We start from the raw sequence: 17,805 nt of genomic DNA on the forward strand, positions 1-17,805 counted from the left end.
CCAGAGTTGACTGGATGATTTTACAGCATATTGCTCTCATGAGTGAAGACCTTTCACCTTTTCAAAGATGCACCTCATCTTCAACAACCAAAGAACATGGCTTGCTGCAGCTTGGGATAGTTTGGTGAGTGTTTATCCCCATCTCGTATATGAGGGTTTTTTTAAAATTCACTTACAGGTTGTGAGTGTTGCTGGTAAGACCAACATTTATTACTCAAGATAGACACAAAAAGCTGCAGTAACTCAGCGAGTCAGACAGCATCTCTGGAGAAAATGGTCTGAAGAAGGGTCTCGACCCAAATCGTCACCTATTCCTTTTCACCAGAGATGTTGTCTGACCTGCTGAGTTACTCCAGCTTTTTGTGTTTTTGGTTTGAACCAGCATCTGCAGTTCCTTTCTAAACATTTATCACCCATCTTGATTTATCCTTGTAAAGATGTTGATGAACAGAGAACATCGTTCTGAAGTAGGGTCCCGACCTGAAACATTACCTATCCATTTTCTCCAGAGATGCTGCCTGACATGCTGAGTTACTCCAGCATTTTGTGTCTGTCTATAGAACACTGGTAGTCTGGTTAGGGAATGCATTCGCCTGTAGGGAGTTCTAGAATTTAGACCCAGAGGCAATAACTGAATAAGTATGTGCCCAGATCAGGGCAAAGAGCAACTTGGAGGGCAACCAGCAAAAGATGATGTTCCCAGCTCCTGCTGCACCTCTTACTAAATGGTAGAGTGCTTGGGATTGGTAGGTGCTAGCAAAAGTACCGCATTCCAACCAGGTGTTGGCATGCAGGCGAGTACGTACGGTGGACCCACTCAAGTGGAAACAGTGAGGCAGTGTCTTCATTTAAAGAGGCAAAATTGATGACCTTTGTCCATTGAATCTGACCTTTGGAATTAAAATCCAGCCCCTAGCTGCAGAGCTAGTGATGCAACACACAGGATTGCTTGGTTCCCAAATTATTTTGTATATTGTTTGTAATCAGCTTCACCATCAGCAAGTCCCTGGGGCATCGTTACAAACATCATTAAGGGCATTTTATCCATTTAGTGGTTAATCAACTAGCCTTGATTAATGCACAGCTTTTTCCCTCCCCAAATCATCTTAGTGTCAGGGATCTGCCACTAGATAAGTTTCTAATGTAATGGCTATTGAGATAGATAGTAATTTGTGCTCCAAATGTCCCAATCGGCACAAAACTAGGCTTATTTCTCAGATGTTACTCATTTGCGACAAACCACTTGTTTTATTCTCTTGGGTACACATACTAAAAAAGACTGAGTGCAAACATAAAGGGATTAACCCGTTGCTCCATGGGCCATCCAGCCTGCTCCACATGGTGTACTTTGAAGTTCTCAATACCCATGTTACTGAAAGAACAGAAAAGAATGCTGAAATTACATCGGGAAACTTTGAAGAGATTGTCTTTTTTCTTGAAAATAGACACAAAATGCTGGAGTAACTTAACGGGACAGACAGCATCGCTGGAGAGAAGGAATGCGTGACGTTTCAGGTTGAGACCCGTCTTCAGATTGAGAGTTGGGGAGGGGGACAGGAGAAAGGTCCAAAGAGTATATAAGAGGTGCAAAGGAGAGATCAAAGCAGACGATAATCACTTTTGCTCGTACCTACCAATCTAATCAAGGAAATGTACGATGGTTCATTGTTGTCTGGTGCTGCCTGTCCCACTGTTACTCCACCATTTTGTGTCTATCTTCGGTGTAAACCAGCATCTGCAGTCCCTTTCTACATGTTTGTCTTTATCTTTACCAGGTCTGTGAGAAAAGCTGTGATGGAACTATGAAGTTTCTTCCTTGACTCTGGTTTATGATCCAGCAGGCTAGCTGGATCGTCGACCAGATCTATCTTGGTAGCGTTCTTATTCCAGATTGTAAAGATTATGTCGGACAGACCCAGCCTGAAGCCCAGAGGGCAGGATGACATTGTACCATTAAATTAATCAAGACTCACTTGCAGGCATTGCCCATTATGAGTTGGTTTCATTTTAACAAAAATGTCATGTGCACACATTCAAAGCAGGCAGTGCATCCATGATTGCCATCAATGGTCATAAACATACAAAGCCAGACCTGCACCTGATCACTTTGCCATTGACTGATAAACGATGGCCTGTTCCAAGTGATTACCTACGAGGTTCTTGGTCCCACCACTAAACCACATCCTTGAAGAGCAGACTCTCATTCTCTCCACATGCTCCCCGACTCAATGAGTTCCTCCAGCACTTTGTGTTTAACTCAAGATTCCAGCATCTGCAAGCTCTTAACTCCCCACGATTAATTTGTGTATGACACACCTGAAGGCAGTTTGCTGCACACATCACATGGGAGAACAAAATGTATCCATCTTCTCATCTCTTCTCTCTAGGCTGGTTGCCCTGTAGTTCTGGAATCGATGAAGATGGAGGAGGAGGAGGAGGAGGAGGATAGGTTAAGGTGATAAAGAGGGGGAACTACTTGGACCAGCTATCAAGGTGAACAGTATGATCCTCGTCAAGATGAGGACTTTAATCCAGGCCCATTTAGGGATGACACAGAGGAGAGTGCAAAACAGTAACATATGAACTTCAGTATCTTCAATGACACTGTGTCCTCCACCCATCACTGGCCATGATAATGCCCAAACCCATGTTTACCAGCATCTTTTGATACACTTCATAAGTGCCTCTTCTAGAAACGCTTGAGGAAGTAAATCCTTTCTTCATCAAGCTCGTCTTATTTTCCACAGAAAAGAAAATGGTTTCCCTGTGGATCTTAGCAAATGGAAAAGATTTCAATCACATTGACAGATGGAAAAGGGTGAGGCAAGGGCAAGGGTTAAATAAATTCTGTGATAATCTACTCCTGAAAATAATTGCAATTCTAAATCTAGCTAACTTCAAGTTAAGTTTGGCATAATTAATGCATATTTTTTGAGTAAGTGCAATCAAAACATAACACTTGGCAAGAAAATGTCCTATTTAAATTGCAAATCAATTCAGCTTCAGCACTTTATCATCACTTGAGAATATTGTGCTTTTACACCAATTTTTTCTGTTCCCAAGGCTTCTTGTACCTCATGTCTGAATTGATGCTTGAAGTGCTGCCTCCAGTAGTGATGTTTAAGGGTCTTTTCGATGGGCACATGGATGTGCAAAGAATGGATCATGTGCCGGCTAATGAGATTGGTTTAGCACATATAGTGTGGGCTGAAGGACCTATTCCTGTGCTCCAATTTTCTATGCTCTATGTAAGCCATTTGATTAGAGCCAAGCTCGCTCTTTATCCATTGCATGCCTCACTTTCCATTCTTTCCTTTCCCAATCCTGAGTAGCCAGCTAATGTGGGTGGCACAGTGGTGCAGCGGTTGAGTTGCTGCCGTACAGTGCCAAAGACCCAAATTCAATCCTGACTTCGGGTGCCATCTGTACGGAGTTTGTACATTCTCCCTGTGACCGCTTGGGTTTTCTCCAGCTGCTCCGGTTTCCTCCCACACTCCAAAGACATACAGGTTTGTAGGTTAATTGGCTTCAGTAAAATTGTAAATTGTCCCTAGTGTAGATGATAATGCTGGTCTACAGAGTGATCGTTGGGTGGCGCAGACACGGTGCGGCAAAGGGCCTGTTTACGTGCTGTTTCTCAAGTCCAAAGACTGATCCAGGCAAACCCTGGATACTTACCAATGCACACAAAATAGTCAGGGCTACTAATTGTTATCCCTTTCATATAAAACAACATTCTTGGAATCTTTCAGGCCATCTCACAGTTCAATAGAGAATTGATCCCATTGTATGATCACAGAATTTTCAATACAGTAAATTCAGTCCCTAAGGCAGGGGAGATGCTTATTTCTTCTAATTTATTACATTACAGGTATTTCTGTCAACATTAACACATATTTTCCACCAATAACTGACCTCGAGGTGGTGGTGAGCCAGCTTCTTGAATCACCACTGTCTTTCTAATACTTGACGATATCTTATAGAACTGTTGGTGATGGAGTTCCTGGATTTAGATCCCGCAAAATGAAGGAATAACAATATATTTCCAAGTCAGGGTGAGAGAGACTTGAAGGTGAACCTGCAGATGGTGATGCTCCAAAGCACCAGCTCCCCTGATCCTCTTGTCACAGGTTTAGGAGATGCTACATGAGCAGCTCAAGTCAGTCAATGGTATACACTGGCGTACAGTAAAGGGACTTGCTTTGTCATAAATGGCATTCAGCTTCTTGAGTTGCAATCACAGTGGCAAATGCAGAGTATTCCATCACACACCTGACCTTCAAATAGAATTCTCATTGAGGCCAATGCCTCCCCTTAGGCTCACCTTCCAAAGATGCAGTCAATACTCTCTTCAATGACATTAACTTGGTTTATTTTTCGACAAATGCTGGGATTTTTCACCATTTTCTATTTCAGGAGCATTTATTGTGTCATTGAATATACTGATAGATCATAGTTTCTCTCGTTTCTGCCTCCAAGACCCATATTTATTTTCACCAATTCATTTTATGCATACTGCAAGCTCTCACCTACGATTAACATTGCTTCATCAGTTATATAATGTATTTCTACTTTGTCTTATTTATTAATTTTCTTGTCATTCTATTTAAGTTTCCAAAACTCTCTCAGCACTTCAATTTATTGATCTTCATGAAATTACAAGCCTCTTGTTTTAATTTGATACTATTAGCCAAAGTGACCCACCCTATTAACCGAAGCTCATCCTTAAGAGATCACTGCCAAGAATTTGTAATCCAGAGTAGTCACTGATGTATCATCTTTCTGAAAGTTTTTAAATAAGTCAATGGAATGTATATTTAATGAACCATAAAATATTTCCCTAAATGGTCTCTAATATTTATCTTCTACATTCCACTTTTGTTTTGAGAAGGAAGTAAGATAATTCTATTGTACCAGGACAGAGCACTTTGAATACATCTAACCCCAAAACATTGAAACCGTTTCATTTTCCACAGATGCTGTCTGGCCTGCTGAGTGTTTCCCGCATTTTTTTTAGTATTATTTCAGATTTCCAGCAGCTGGTTTCAGATTTCCAGTAGGTTTTTTAAAAATTATATTTACTGTGTAACTTACTACCACCACCCAGGAATTGTAAACTCAAAGAAGTCATCCTCTGCTCGCCAGAGGAATTTTCCATCCATCTCTCTCTTGCTTTGTCCACCTCCGTGGTTAGTCTTCAATAAGGCTTTGGCCAAAACTGGCACAGTCACATCTCGTTCTTCAGTCTCCAGTCAGTTCTGACGAATGGTTTCAGACCTGAAACAATGCTTGTTCTTTCTCTCATCAAAGCAGATATAACTCAGTATCCCGTAACTGAACCAGCAATTACTTACTTTTCCTTTGTATCAGAACTGAACAGTGTTGCTGTAAGGTTATCCATATGTAATATTAATTCAGTTTCCCTCTCTCCACAGAAGTTGCCTGATCTTTTGGGTATTTCCAACATTCTCCTCTTGCTTTAAGTTTCCATTAGAGCCATGACCTGTATCCCTTTGCGGGGCCTGGCACTACCCCCGCGCGGCTGGAGCCGCGGACTTTTTGTGACACCGGGGGCTCTAACACCAAGAAACCCCGTGGCTTTAATGGCCGCGGGACAATCGCCCCGCCGCGGGGGTTAATTATTGTTGGGTCTGGGGTCTATATTTGATGTAATGTAGTGGGGAACGGCAATATTCGTTTGGCCCTCCAGGGTCCAAAGACAATTAAATTGACTCTGACTTCTGACGCTGACTCGGGACATTCAGGTTCCTGTTCTCCAACAGAAGTTCATTCTCCCTCACAGCTCTCATTAACCAATTAACCAAATGACTTCATCAACAGCCCTAGCCTCCCCCAACCTCTCTGCAACTTGAAACTAATTTAGTTTCCTGTGTCTGATGAAGTCTCCAACTTAAACTGTTAAGTTTCTCTTTGCACTGTGGCTGCCAGATTTGCTGAGCGTTTCCAATAAGTTGTGTTTTTTTCATTTCAGCACTTCATAGATGTATTGGTTCAATCTATCATTGTCCTCTGTTGAATGGGCACACAACGTAACTCTCACAAGACCGACACTAAGATAATAGAGATACAAGAACTGCATGTGCTGGATTAGAGATAAAGTCACCAAGTGCAGGAGTAACACAGCATCTCTGGAGCACACTGGTCGGGAGCCTTCTTCAGACTAATGCTCTTGTCAAATTCACAAATAAAACACCTTCCTTGAGGGAGCAAGCTATAGTAATGAGTGGTTTATTTACAAACTCTGAGTAGGGATCCCACCCAGCTCGCCAACACACACTCAGATCAACATAATTATTCCTTGCTGATTTTTTCCCCCAACCTTTCATGCTAAAATTTAGTTCATACAAGGAAAGGGGAAAATGCATTTATACATCACTTTTCACAACCTCGGCAGACAGAATCACAAATAAGCATTTTGAATGGTCATTGTTTTTAATGTAATAAGCTCTGCCCATTCATGCTCTGCAGGGGACTACAAGCAGCAATGTGAAAGTAGCCAGATAATCTAATTTGATAATATTGGCTGCAGGTTAAGCACCAAGCAAAATATTCAGAAATGTTCTTGCTCCTTATTTAGTTTACTGATACAGCTTTTAGTTAAGTGGAAACAGATTATTTGGCCCACCATCGATCACCCATACACTAGTTCTACGTCATTCCACTTTCACATCTTATACACTGGTGGCAATTTACAGAAGCCAATTAAGCTACAAACCTGCATGTCTTTAGAATGTGGGAGGAAACCGGAGCATCCAGAGAAAACACACACAGTCACAGGGAGAACTCCACACAGATAGCATCCATAAACAAGACCGAACGCAGGCCTCTCGCACTGTGAGGCAGCAACTCACCACTACGCTGCCCTCCTCTTCAAACAGTGTCTCGTATTATTATCAAAACAATTCTGGCAGTCCAACATCAACTCTAAACTGCTGGCTGGATTTTTCTCTCAAGTGTCTTGAGTGGGATTAAAACTCAGGAAATCAACTAAAAGGTGAGCAATAGTTAACAGCAATAAACTCCAAATGCCTGAAGTACCTGTACTTCCATGTCAAAGGCTTGAATCACTAATGAATGTATCCACATCTGATATCTTTCACTTACCTCTTAAACCAGCCTATGACCAAACAATTTCAAACATCAATGAACAAAAAATAGCTCAAAGAAATATCTCACTTAATGTTTGTGTTAAATGTTGGCCACATGTTTCCAAATCTTTGGTGGTCATTCCTACTCCATTATGGGGTGCCCAGTCTGGAGAGAGAGATGAGGTGAAAAGGGATAGACTTTGTTCCTCATAATCCAGTGAACATCAAACAGTACAGCATTGGAAGAGGCCCTTCAGTCCACTGTGTATGTGCTAAACACAATGTTAAATTAAAATAATCTCTGCCTGCATGTGGTCCATATCCCTCTCGTTTCTACATATCCATCCCTTTCCTACATATCCAATGTTGAGGCCATCCTTCCGTCTGGCTAGTAGGAAAGATGAAATGTACCTTTCAAGGATGCACAAAGGAGTGGGAACATAAGGAGCAACAGCTGGTGAAATGCCTGACAAATAAATGTCATAGGGAGACAGTTCTGATGGTGGAAGCAATGAGTTAATCCTGTTTCAGGACAAGTCATCCAGCTATTCAGTCTTACTCGCTCTCCGAGTCCAATGATCACGAATTCAAGCCCCACTTCACAGACACTTGAGGCCATAACATGTGTCAGTATAAAGTATTCCATTTGAAGTAGAGGCAAGTACCCCAGTCAAAACTTATCCCACAACCAGCATCATCCAAACAAACACACCGCCAGTAGTGTGGCCGTGCAGTCTGGAAATTAATAATACACCACACTGGCATACACATTGTATCAGTACAAATCCTTCTTTCTTTTTGCAAATATGTGCTGTTACTTGATTTGATGCTCATGATCAACATTAACAAATATGAAAGCATCATTGTCCAAGTTGTTTACGATATTTGCCTGTGTGGAATGCTCATAACATCAGTGAGCTACGATAGCGCTCCAGAGACAGCAGTAAACTGAGAATTGCAAGATCATACTCACTGGTATTGCAGTAATCTGGTGGAACTGAAGAGAGACAATCTTGATTGAAGATGCTTCAATGGTTGGGCGCAGGAGTCACCTTCAAAGTCATCCGGTTGCCTGAAAATCAACAACAATGGAGTATTTTACAATGTAAACTACACTGATTGATTTACAATTTTCAGTGCATAGCTGGTGCTCAGATGTTTATCAGATATTTTAAGGTGGGTTTGAGAAGCTGATTGTGGGATTGGGCGGAGGACCTTGGGGGGGGGGGGGGGTGCACTAGATCAGCACTATTGATAGATGTAGACACAAAATGCTGGAATAATTTAGCAGATCAGGTAGCATATCTGGAGCTTCAGTCTGAAGAAGGGTCCTAACCTAGAAGGTCACCTATCCATTTTCTCCAGAGATGCTGCCTGACCCACTGAGTTAATCCAGCCATTTTTATCTATCTTTGGTATAAATCAGCATCTGCTGTTCCTTTTTATTACTATTAACAGAGGCTCCTAAATTGGGTATCCAGATTAGAACAGACAGAATTTGTCCAATTCATTTTGCCATGAAGAATCCCAAAGTTTAAATTGACATGTTTGAATTGTTAATCAGCCATATTTGCCTGTAAAATGTACAACATTTGCTTTAAATATAAGCACGCCTGCATTTTAGCCACCTCTATAATTTATTTCACCTGAAAGGTTAATAATCATTTTGTTAGTTACAGGGTGTCACACAGCATGGAAACAGGCCCTTCAGCCCAACCTGTTCACACGGACCAACATGTCCCATCTACACTTGTCCCACTTGCCTGCGTTTGGCCCACATCCCTATAAACCTGTCCTTTCCATGTACATGTCTAACTGCTTCTTAAAAGTTGTGATAGTCCCTGCCTCAACTACCTCCTCCGGAAGCTCGTTCTGTACACCCACCACCCTTTGTGTGAAAAAGTTACCCCTCAGATTTTAATAAAATCCTTCCCCCTTCACCTTAAACATATGCCCTCCGGTTTGTGATACCCCTACTCTGGGCAAAAGACTCCATGCGTTTACCTCATCTATTCTTCTCCTGATTTTATACACCTCTATAAGATCACCCCTCATCCTCCTGCGCTCCAAGGAATACAGTCCCAGCCTGCTCAACCTCTCCCTATAGATCAGACCCTCGAGTCCTGGCAACATCCTTATAAATCTTCTCTGCACCCTTCCCAATTGAACAATATCCTTCCTATAACATGGTGCCCAGAACTGAACACAATACTCTCAATGCGGCCTCATCAACATCTTATTTAACTGTTATATAAACAGTTGAAGGGCATTAACTCCACACACTGAGTGCCATTCACGTGGGGGAATGCAAAGTTTAATGTCCATGGATGGTCAGCAACATAAAAATACAGATGGGCGTTGAAGTTAGATTCCACTTCATGGTTTTTGAGCAACTTGGGCAGCCCGGTGGCGCAATGGTAGAGTTGCTGCCTTACAGCACCGGAGACCAGAGTTCGATCCCGACTACGGATGCTGTCTGTACGGAGTCTGTACGTTCTCCCCGTGACCGCATGGGTTTTCTCCAAGATCTTCGGTTTCCTCCCACACTCCAAAGACGTACAGGCTTCTAGGTTAATTGTCTTGGTATATGTGTAAACTGTCCCTGGTGTGTGTAGGATAGTGTTAATGTAAGGGGATCACTGGTCGGTGAGGACACGGTGGGCCAAAGAGCCTCTTTCCGCACTGTATCTCTAAACTAAACTAAACTAAACTTCACCTATCCATTAATGACTCCAAGTGCCTCCATCCCCCAAACTCCCAACACCTTTTCATGTTTTGATTTTATGACTACAATCGGCGGCCCGTTGAACTTTGCTCCGAAAGAAAACACATAATCTTGCTCCTTTGTTCATCCTCCAACGTTACTACATTGGGTCTCATTCCACTTGAATTTCACTTTTTTTTTGGATCCTTCTTAAATAACTCTGGAAGGGCAGCCATGTTATAATTACAGGGTTGGGTTACAGTGGTTTAATTTTGGACTGATATTGTAATTAGGAATGTAAATGGAGCCTCGATCGGGAGTCAGACTCTGACCTGACATGAACGTGGTCTCCCTGAGGAGGAAGTATCACATTGATTTGCTTCATAGTCAACTAAAGTCAATAAAGCTATATAAGCATTGCTTCAGCACAATATTAAATATAAGAGGCATTAACTCTTGGTATCTGACTCTACCATCAGACCTAATCTTTTCCTTCAGTACACAGGTTTTTAGGACATAACTTTGCATCACTTAATTCTATTTGGCCTTTGTTGTGGACTATAGTCCTTTACCTCGGTCTTTTTTGTTTTAAAAATGCAAGTTCAATCACACAGTAGAACATTGAAAAGATCTGGCAATGCCTACATACCAGAGCAAAAGTGGAACACGCCAGTTGCTGTACATGTGATTATCTGAAGCATTTCCTTGCGTATTTTTGGCACCTCCGGCAGCCTCCAACTAATATACCTTCCCCTTCACCCCTTCATTCACCTCCTCGCCTATGTATTCCCACACTTCCTGCTATTACCCTAGTGGTACTTCAGGCACGTGAAGCAAGTTATGCAGTCTGCCAGACATTCTCATCAAATAGACCATTCCAAAGTGAAATGGGCTAAACACATCGGCATTGTGGCGCAACGGCAGAGTTCCTGCCCGACAGCACCAGAGACCCACGTTCAAACCTGACTATGGGTGCTGTCTGTATGGAGTTTGTATGTTCTCCCCGTGACCTGAGTGGGTTTTCTCCGGATGTTCCGGTTTCCTCCCACGCTTCAAAGACACACAGGTTTGTAGGCTAATTGGCTTGGTAAAATTGTAAATTGTCCCTAGTATGTGTAGGATTATGTGTACAGGGATCGCTGGTCGGCGTGTACACAGTGGGCCGAAGGCCCTATATCCAAGATGTATCTCTAAACTAAACTAAGCTGAACTAAACTGCCACTGCTGTAAATGTAGCTGGATCTTGCAAAGAATAAGGTTAATGCCAGTTGCTCTCTGTTTTAGCTGGTTAATAAAGATTGGGTAGTTTGTGGGCTCAGTATTATTAAACAACAAAGGAATTACAGCAGGAACTGTTTCCAGCAGCAATTTGTCCATAAATATAATCAACAGCTGCTCAGCAATTAAATATTAAAATATTCAGAACCTAAGAAATTCAAATAAATTCTCTCCCCTGGGCAACTAATAATCTGTGATAAATTACAATGCATCTACAAATGCCAATCATCAAACATAAAGCTTTGAAATAATACCTCATTTTATTATGGTTAAAGCTTCTTTCTCGTGTTCCATGGTTACATTTGCTTGGCTTGGGCTGAATTCTGTAAAGTAAGTAATTGCTTTTTTTTTGCTGCTATAATATGGTCCTCTGTTTAACGGCATCTGTAGCTCATTAAACATTTTATTTTCAGGCTAACATTTCAAGGCTGCCACAATGAAATCCAATGTCTGATTAGGACAAAGTGACAAATTGTGTAATAAATGTGACAAATTAGAGATGGGAACCATTTTAATCCTCTCGTAAGGGGGAGAAATATTTCTGGGAATGGTCCTGACAACTTTGATAAAATATGAAGGCAAATGATTCAATGGTATAAATAAGTCTTGCATTTGTCACACCTGACCACTCTTCTGAAGTATTTCATTGACCACAAAGCACTTAGAAGGCACTATATAACTGCAATTAAATCTCTTTTCTTTATTACCTGCATTGCAAATGGAATCGAGAAAGACTCATTGAAAATGAAATATTTCCTGGAATGATAAATATTGGTTTCAAAGACTTAATGAAATGCATATTAGTTGATTTTCTAAATACCATCTGCTGAGAATTAGGTAACACAGAATAGAAACATCATTATGTGATTAACCAAATGGATGAAAAGCTAAAAATGTAGAGGGATTTTTTAAATAATTAGTATTGATTAACAATTGACAGGAGCTACTACTAAAAATGGAACCCGCAAAGTATGCCAACCCCACCAAAGTTACATCTTTGAAAATTTCACTGGAGAGTCACAGAGAAACTCAAGCTTCTCCGGATCAAACAACTGAGTGCCAAAGGAACAGAACTTTCACTAACAACTCACCACCTGATTCAGCAGCAGAGATTGTGCGTGACATTTCAGTTTACCCCTCAATACTCCAGGGAAAACAAGCCCATAACAGAAGTCTTCCAATCCCATCAAAAAGAAAATAAAACTAAATATTACCCAATCTTACTGTTAAAACCAATTCAGTGACTATTCAAGAAAAATGAGGCCTGCATAGAGATGCCAGCATGACTGTTGCAAGATTGAGGTACAGTGCCCCCACTCAGCAGCACACAAAAATTATCAGCGACCTTTCAGAGAGTCCTGGCATAATGTGCTCCCAGTTGTGAAAGCAGGCAAATACTCTTGGCGTCCAAATGGAAGTACATGCATGACTAGTCACGGCTACGGGGAATTATTTTGCCTGCCAAATGTTGGACTGCCAAAAACAAAAAGTAATTCCACAGGACAGAACATTTCTGCTTCTGTTAAGATCCTAACGTAAAACGAGTAAAATCGGGTTTTTTTTGCATGCAACCATGTATATTTCTCCACAGAATTTACAACACAGAGCACTTTCTCCACCCAATAACTCACAATGTACATGCCAGCAGGTAGCTGGGCATAAAGCAAGGGGTTTGCCCATCATGTTTATCGTGCACACGCTGGCACAGTATGTCCATTGTTTGGCTGGCACTGACGGGGCCACCACTTATAGCTCCTTTATAATGCTGTTAAGAGTCCATATCTGAAGATATTTCAATCATACAAAGGCCACAGTTATAGTACATACTAACCTTGTACAGAAAATCTGCCTTAAACCTGCATACAATCGTTTAATACTTAAAATATCTTGGCTCCAACTCTGGATATCAAAGGGGAATGAAAGATGTGTCATCCACACAGTGAGACTGCCCTGCATTTTGCAGGCAACACTCTGGGGTTTGGATAATGAAGCTTGTGGCCCACAGACAATTAAACTGTCCCACAGACAATTAAAATCAATAAACCAGAAATTATGTATTCATTTCTTTCTTCCGTGCCAAACAATCTGTTCAGATTCACCTTCTGCAATGAAAGCATTGGCTTTAGTTGGCTTTTCAACAGGAGGATGGCACAAATGAAATCTGCAGGCAAACGCAAGATCTTATGAAAAGAATTAACTGGCTGATGTAAGAGAATACAGCAGCGTACCAACTACTCCACATTATGCCATAAAAACAAGCAAAATACATGCTGACGTGTGAAAAATTGGGCTATTTCTTTCCACTGCTTTCTCCCAGTCACCGAGCATTAACTTTGGTTCATCGTTCCCTGTGGTTAATTTACTGTCTCCTCACTTTCCAATTGCTCCCCAGTCAAAAAAGTGTTCATTCTATTTAGCCATTTCAGACCCTGTGATTAATCTCCGCTGCGGCAGGCTCTGACCGTCACTGCGACCTAAAACATTATGACCAGCAATTTGCCAATTTAACTGCATTTACCGACTGGTATTCTGTCAAATAGACCAGGTGATACCAGTGACAAATAGTATTCCTACCCATCCCAATCCCAAATCCTAGCACATTTTAACAAAGATTATTACCTGTAATCCAATTACAACTCAGCGCACTGCACGGCACTATGCACGCTCTCATCGCTTGTGTCTTCTGTACAATTAGTCATGTCAGCCTCCAATCCCCAAGGCACACTGAAGCTATTGATCACTTCGCAGTGTGGGCTGCTGCCTCGGCACATCCCCTCCACAGACCCGAATAAATTATTGAGGCGCTGCGGCTCAAGGAAGCGTACTTAGAACTTGGCATTTAAAATTCAAGGGACAGATTTTTCTCCTGTTAGACCTTTGAAGAAGTCTAGTGTCAGATGATTGCAAGTGAGAGACCAATAAAGAAAAAAAAAACATTTACATTGCCCATTCAAGCATCTCAGAGAACTCTCCGGGCAGTTTCTACACCTTTGATTTTATTGCCTACTTTCTGTATTGACAGGGTAATCAAAGACGATTTATTGAAATAAACGTCAGATCAGCAAGTAATTTACTGGCAACTTCAAATGAATACTATCTCACTAATGAAACTTCTACTCTGCATTGTTGGGATTTGCCTTCAGCTCTTTCACAATATTGAGTTGACCAACTGACCCCAACATATTACATTGTTTGCCTAATTATGTTGTCAATTTTTCAATCTTAAAAATGACCAGGCAGATTCTTTTTATTGCACTACAATTCTGCTTTCCCAGCGCAGTGCCTGGGCACCTTATTAATAATTTAACCCAGTGGTCAGTAGACATGGTATTGAGGAGCCCAAGAGGTCAAGGGGCACAGGCTCATCCACAACAGACTGAAGAAACCCACGGTGATTACTCAATTACTGTTTTAATTTATGGTCTCAATACCAAAAATCATTTGGCACTGACGGAAGAAACATAATTACATCACTTCTGATTTTTGAGGAAGACAAAAGCAAGAAAGAAGCCCTCAGCCATAGTGCTTCAGCGAGGTGTTGCGGAGGAGCTATATAATGACCCAGTGTTCTCTGCTCTCTCCCCAAACCCATCAAAATTAAAAAAAAAACAGGAACACAAGAAGGCCTCCAGCCTTTTTAAGCCCCCTTCACTGTTCATTAATATCACAGTTGATCTTCCATCTCAGAAAAGTTGTCCTGCTCATACTCGTATCAATATCAACTCCCTGGAGTTGAACTGGCACAGAAGATTACATTTTCCTCCAAAATACCACAACTTTATACGTGCCACCATTTTTAAATCCATCCGCCCAACAATTGAGTGTGAAGTTATCAAAATTTGAAGTATCTCAAATATCTCTCCCACAATTCATACGTTGCAGATATTAATTCTAGGTTCCAAGATGAATGCTGAGAAGTGGCCAGGGCGGACACTTCATAAACCTGCGATCTCCATGTTTAGACAAAGGACTTCTGAGTGGATGTATTTCTAACATGACATAATCTGCAATTCTTTCACTTCTTCAACGCACCTGCCACATCCTTATTCAAGGATGGCAGGAACATCATCAACACATGATGTTAGTGGTTCAGGACCACCGCCACCACCTTCTCAAAAGGCAACCAATACCTATTTATGCCAGCCTTGTAACCAGAACCTCATATTGCACCTGTGGCAGACTGCTCACACTCTTCAGCTGCTGGCAAAGGATACATCACAGGGTGGTCAAGGTGATAGTGCAGAGGATCTAATGTTCCATGTCTAGGGCTCAACATTCTTCCAAAACCACTACTGTAAAGTTAAAAATAGAGTATAAAATCATACAGCATGGAAATAGGCCCTTCAGCCCCATTTGCCCACACCAACCAACATTCCCCATCTACACTAATCCCACCTGACTGTATTTGGCCCATATTCCTCTAAATCTATCCGATCCATGTACCTGTCCAAATGTTGAATCACTGTGATAGTACCAGCCTCAACTACCACCTCTAACAGTTTGTTCCATTTACCTACCATCCTTTGTGTAAAAAGGTTACCCTTTGGGTCCCTATGAAATTCATCCCCCCTCACCTTAAACCTATGTCCTGTGGTTCCAGATTCCAAATGATTCCAAATCTGATGACAAACTTGCTGTTTCCATCACTTCTCTACAATAAACTATTGCATAGAAACAACTAAGCTACTGAAATTGGATGAAGATCATTGATGAAGCAGCTGAGGTCTGTTGCAAATCCTCCTAATTGCAATAGGTAGACTAATGAGTGAAGATGCCACCTAGGCTTCACAGGATCCACAGTGAATTGAGGACTTCCCAGGCCCAAGTCTCAGAGGGATCTGTACAATGCCCAGGGAAGGCATGTTTTTTTGTGGGGGGGGGGGGGGGGGGGGGGGGGGAAACAAAGATATATGATGCTACAGCCATGCACTCCAGGTTGCAGGATGCCAGGGATATCTCTGTAAAGACATGAGTGCAGAGTCTGAGTGCTTCACCTGAGGGGAGACTGTAATGGAAGCAAATGCTGGTGCCCACTCTGCCTACTTCTGGGGGCTGAAGGAAAAGTTGACGACAGTTCCTCTCCTTGGGATTCTAGTCTGGGTGATCTCCCAAATGAAGAAGTAAGCAACAAATTGTGAGATATGACAAGAGATTGGCAGCAGAATGACCCTGAGGGTAGAAAACTGAAGGTGCGCCTGACCCTGACCTCCATCAACCAAACAATGCAGGAACAGACACAAGACTGTACCTGACAATAAAGTATCATTGAATCATTCAATAAATAGAACTGTTGTTCTTCAGACATGAGGTTGGAGATCACCCTGGTGACAATTGATGGCTGCAGTACCACTGCTGATGTCAGTCCATAACTAGTCACACACGTCAGCAACTGGTGGAGAAATGCTTCCATTTGTCGGCTTTCCATTCAACTCACCCCACCACACACACTCCCCCTCCTTTCCCCCTTTCTCACTTGTATCAACTGTTTATGAAAGGCACAGAGCCCAAGCTGCCCTGCCAAGAAGTCAGACACAACAGGCCATTGAGTGCAACACTCACTGCTGAACTCCTGACAACAGATATACTTGTTGCACTGGGGAATTACAGAAAGAGAGGATTGTGATTCAACAAATCTGGCTACTTGACACAAGTAGATCAAAGCGTGTTCGATAAAGATCAAATCATTTGTTTCACCATAAACAATTTTATTAAATAGCCGAGTGTAAATTTGCCTTAAAAAACACAATCCAACCTCGATTCCGGCTGCTCTGCACGTGGTCTGGCCCTATTCATTTGTTGTATAAATGGCATTATTTAATCATTGAAAGAGCTGTAGTCATAAAGTCATAAAGCATAGAACCAGTTCCTTCCGCCTAACTTGCCCACGCCGACCAAGATGCCCCATTTACACTCGTCCCACCTATTTGCATTTGACCAATATATCCCTCTAAACCTTTCCTATCCATGGCAAAGTGCAAGTGTAAACCCAACCTACACTCACTCGGTCCATTTCACTGATGGTGTTGCTCCTAGTGCAAGGAATGGGTTCCTTCTTTTATTTTTTCCATTCCTTCTCTCCAGTAATACTGCCTGTCTCGCTGAGTTATTCTAGCTTTTTGTGACAATAAACAAAAATGTTTTAACAGTTTAGCTGTTTTGAACCTGAAAGTCTACTTGAAAAATGCAACATCTCCTCTGATTCCTGGGAATCTGTAGCCTGAATCTAGCTCAAGACTATGATAATATTAAGAACCTTGATTCCTTGATTTTTAGGGAAACAAAGAAGACTATATGGTGGAAGAAGTGCAAGGACAAAACAATTCCCACCCACCTATGCCTTCAGACACCCCTGCCCTATCCGTGGTGTTCACGTTGGCCTCATTAGGACAAACAAAACCTGAATCAAAGCCAGTCAACTTTAAATCTAAGCAACTGCCAAAGAAGGTGCTGGTAGCAGTGACATTCTTAAAATGAAAGGAACAAGTGATAGATATGTGGGATTATGATGGATGCAAAAAGGAAGACTAAAGCCAGCATAAACTCAAATCTCCAAAACCCATCTTTCCGAGCGAGTACTCCATCCATGCTTTCCCATTACTGCCAGGCCCCATCAACTCTCAGACTTGCCAATCTTCATCCTTCTAAACTGTCCAGACCTCCTCTCTGGACAGATTCTTCCTGCAGTCATCCCCAATTGTAACCCATAGCTCCACA

The 17,805-nt window shown here is 41.8% G+C and overlaps 1 protein-coding gene across 3 annotated transcripts in view; it reads right to left on the minus strand.

Annotated features, from left to right (window-relative positions):
* The window catches only part of LOC129706216 (contactin-1-like), a 427,793-nt gene that overhangs the window by 336,154 nt on the left and 73,834 nt on the right, over positions 1–17,805 (minus strand). For all 3 annotated transcript variants that reach the window (XM_055650289.1, XM_055650292.1, XM_055650287.1), the window contains exon 3: positions 8,083–8,181. The gene's annotated coding sequence lies outside the window, so the exon portion shown is untranslated. The remainder of the gene's footprint in view (positions 1–8,082; positions 8,182–17,805) is intronic.

Source organism: Leucoraja erinacea, chromosome 19, assembly GCF_028641065.1.
Source record: "Leucoraja erinacea ecotype New England chromosome 19, Leri_hhj_1, whole genome shotgun sequence".
In the NCBI taxonomy this organism is placed as follows: domain Eukaryota; kingdom Metazoa; phylum Chordata; class Chondrichthyes; order Rajiformes; family Rajidae; genus Leucoraja; species Leucoraja erinaceus.